Source organism: Populus trichocarpa, chromosome 9, assembly GCF_000002775.5.
Source record: "Populus trichocarpa isolate Nisqually-1 chromosome 9, P.trichocarpa_v4.1, whole genome shotgun sequence".
Lineage (NCBI taxonomy): Eukaryota > Viridiplantae > Streptophyta > Magnoliopsida > Malpighiales > Salicaceae > Populus > Populus trichocarpa.
This window is the reverse complement of record NC_037293.2, coordinates 12,465,126-12,469,186: the sequence shown is the minus strand read 5'-3', so window position 1 is coordinate 12,469,186 and position 4,061 is coordinate 12,465,126. Positions and strand designations below refer to the sequence as shown.

Here is a 4,061-nt window from a genome sequence, read left to right as displayed (position 1 = left end):
GTCGGTGATTGTGGCATGAGTAATAAATATTTTAGAAGTCTCTATAAAATACCGAAGGAATATATTCGTCGGTAATATCAACGGTAAACACAGATGGAATATGCAAATCTCTTGACTGTGGGCCTGATTAATAATTAAATTATATTTCCAATTTAATTTCAAAATTGAGGTTTCGAGTTCAAATTTTAAAATATACAATTACTCACTCGAGAGTTATAAGGGAGAAAATTCATGGCATAATTCGACGAATACTTGTTCAATAAAAGAAAGAATTAAAAAAATTAAATTTTAAATAGATAAAAATATATTTATCACTTTTTGATGTAATAATATGATTCTCTCTTTTTACACAGTCTATATATATATATATATTGATATATTGAGTAAGTATTGCTAATTACAATTTTAGTACCATAATTTTTTTCTCGTTACCAGGAAAAATAATTAATCAACTTTAGAATAAACCATATCATGCATTTCAATTTTTTTTTAATAAAAAAAACACAATATTTATCAAACATTCACACTTGTTGAATTCACTCTTGAGAATTTCTTTGGATGCTACAAATTAAATAGAGCTTTCAAATCTCTCTTCTATCAGATGCTCACCCATGTGAACCAAACTATAAAGTAGATGTACTTTGGTTTTGCTTAGATATTACACAATGCATTGCAATCTCTCAACCAATAGCTCCATTTATATTTCCTGTCATTAATTTTAAAGATTCAGCAGATCATTTTACATCTACATGTGTCTGCCTCATGATATTTGACTATTTGTTGTTCGCACAGGAAATCAGAGAAGATGTTTCACCTACCCCGACGAAACAGTTGAGTGCATTGATTTTGATGCAAACGGGCTTTTAATTGATTTACCATGGAACCAAATGCCACCACTGCCGATTCATCTGGGCGCTTCAAGTCTATTTGATATTGTTTACATGAAATTTTATTATTTTTTTTTAATAATTTTCAGTTATTGTAATGTGTTAATATTAAAAATAAATATTAAAATAAAAAAATTATTTTAATATATTCAATAACAAAATTTTTTTTTAAAAAAACCGCCGTCGGAATGATAAAGTACGCTGCAGAAACTAATTATTTACTACTACTCCTGTGCTTTTTCCATGCTATTGCATGCAGTAATTACTATACAGATTTCATGTAGAGATTGGAAATCTTTAAGGAACTAAACTTGAAAGAGATTTACATACACATAGGCTGACTGAACTTGGCTTGTATTCATGAAATAAAAAAGAGAAGAAAGAACATGGCATGAATCAGAGAAACACGTACTCATGATCAATTAAATTTTTTTATAAGAAGCTGTATTGATGATTAAAAACCTAAATTGTATGCGATCCGTCTTGTAGGCAACCAAAGTACTGCTCTCAAACAAGAACTTCATTGAACAAAGATAGCAAAACCAAAAACTGAGATTGAACAGAAGAGAGAGAATTAGAAAATAAAAAAGAGGTAAAGCTGGATAGACATAAAGATCAAAATTATGAAAAAGACCTTAGCTAGGCAAGAAAGTAACATTTGTTTTTGAATGAAGAACAGCTAGAAGAACCAGCGAGGATCTTCCTTTCAGTTTGTTGTCTTCTTGGTGTTTTCCTCGCGGAGAAAATCAAGCAAGACTGTGCTCTTGCATTTCGGGCATTTGGGATCCACCTCGGATAACATAATATACATGAGGCAACGAGGACAGCCAACTAGCACCATAGGAGTTGTGTCTGGGCAGCTGGGGTAGTTGACAGTACTCATGTCTTCAGGCTCCGATGAAACACATGAGCTGTCTGCCGACATATCCCAAGATGAATTCGAAAGCGATTCAACCTGTTGATTAGGCCTAGGTGGTGAAAGGTTCAGCTTCAAATCCAACATCGGGCTATTCCCTCCTTTACTCATTTCCTTTAGAAAATGAATGAAACAGTAAAATCAGAAAATTAAATAGTTAAACAAAATTTAGAACAAGAGGTGTGATCAAATCTATTTAAGTTTTGAACAAAATAGCCTACCTTGTATCAAAGTAGAATTGGAAGTCTTAGAAGTGGTAAAGGTAGAATTGGCAATATGAACAGTACGTAGTACCTAAATTAGGTAGCTAGCTAGTATGCATCTATCCTCCACAACTAATTACAAGAGTTTCTTGTTGAGATTTTCCTTTACACCATTATATAGTGATTTTGAGGAAGGGACAGAAAAGATGGGGTTTTCTTTAGTTGCTAATTAATTATGGGTAGGGCTAGAGGGTAAGGATAGAAATTAAAGGGAGAAAGCAAAAGGTGATAGAAAGTGAATTTGATGCAAGAAAAAACCGGTGGAAGAGGGTAAATTATTGCCACAAATTGTATTAATTGTGGCAGACGAAATACCCCGGCCCAATAAGGGGGAATTAAATATTGCCTCTCGTTAACAAATACTCTGAAAAACTATTAAAACGTTGGGAAAATACTATTTTCCACGTCATTATTTATTAAAGAACAAATTATTATAAATTGCCACATTTACTTGTTTTTTTAGGCCCAAATTAATGACGAATTAAAACATATTTATTAAGAAATAATAATATTCAAACATAGGTGGCTATGATAAAAAAAAAAAACGTGAAAAAAAAAATTAAAGACGCTGTTTCTGAACTTGGGACTAAATGGTCATTTTGATCCCAAACTTTATTTTTTTTATTTTTTTATTCTTTGTTTGAGAGAGGAGAGAGAAAGTGATCGAATTTCAGTTGTAGAGAGATAAATTATTGGTTGAGACTAATTTCGACTAAGAAAATGAGTGGTTTTAGTGTCAATAAGTTTCTTTTTATGAAGAAAGTTTATACAAGGTGCATGTTTCCCCCCTTAACTTGCATGAAATAGTAAATTTGAACCCGAAAAGAATTTTAGTTTTGAATTGATTGTGGGTTGTTGATCCATTTTTCGGGTTGTTAAAGGTTAGGTAAATGTTAGAAGATGCTTGAGATGTTTTTATGGTTTTTTCGGGTTGAAATATGGTTGGAAATGGGCTTCTCTTGGTCTGAAATAAACCAACATGATTTTCCCGCGACCAAAGGTCATTGAAATCTAGGTAATGTAGGCGAAACATCACCTGCTATTTTTTTTCAAAGCATTAAAAAAATTAAAAATAATAAGACCCCCGTGCCCGATCCTTTTTCTAGAGGCCCAGGATCCCTGGGCCTTCCTAACCTGAGAGACTGAGTTTTTTTTGCTTTTTTTTTTTAAATTTTATCACTTAATATTTGATTGATTATTAATTGAGCAACATGATTTATTTTGGTTTTATTTTATTTTCTAATCACTTTAATATTTTGTTAGTTCTTAATTTTATAGGTGTCTATTTTAAATCAAGAATTGTAAAAATAAATTGTTGAACCCTATTGATTCCATGACCCAGGTTACAGGTTTGACTAATTAACTTTGGTCGGGTAAGGATCGGGCTTGATAAATTTTTTTTGTTGCATAAATAGTTGGATTTAGATTTTAAATTTTCCATAGGATCAGAGTATTGAATTTTACCATTGATCCAGCACTTTTTGTTGACGTACTGATCATCAATCGAAGCTGTATATGTGGTTTATTATGTGCATGTATGGATAGCAGGAGGGAGTGCCAAACAGCATTCATGCCATTATTGATTTCTGTTAACAACCTTGATTTCTCTCTTTTTATTTCTTAACAAATTTGGGTGCGCTTCAAATGTTGTTTGTGATGATCTCTTCGCTTTCAAGGATTTAAATATGGATGGTGAAAATATGGTCACCATTTGTATTGTCTCAGGATATTTAGCTAGGAGGTGATGTTTCCTCTTGACCACTTATTCATTTGGGAGCCAGTGTTCCCTCCTCCTCAAATAGTTATGAAGGAGCAGCATGCACTTAGCTTAGGGAGGCTAAATCTATACCTATCTATCATTTATTACAAGTATTGAACATTGACTTTTATTTAGTTGACGACTTAAGAAATTTGGCCTAGAAAACTCATCCATGTTTTAATTGTGGGGTTTTGTGGCTGATAAGCTTAGGAAAGCCTTGACCGTCGCGCGTTGAG

The 4,061-nt window shown here is 32.5% G+C and overlaps 1 long non-coding RNA gene across 1 annotated transcript; it reads right to left on the bottom strand.

The window, feature by feature from the left end:
* Window positions 1-1,302: 1,302 nt before the first annotated feature.
* LOC7478028 (uncharacterized) lies at window positions 1,303-2,390 on the bottom strand. Its single transcript, XR_002983705.2, has 2 exons — window positions 2,025-2,390; window positions 1,303-1,917 (listed from the first exon to the last, which is right to left on the bottom strand). It is a non-coding gene; the product is annotated as an uncharacterized LOC7478028 (long non-coding RNA).
* Window positions 2,391-4,061: the final 1,671 nt, after the last annotated feature.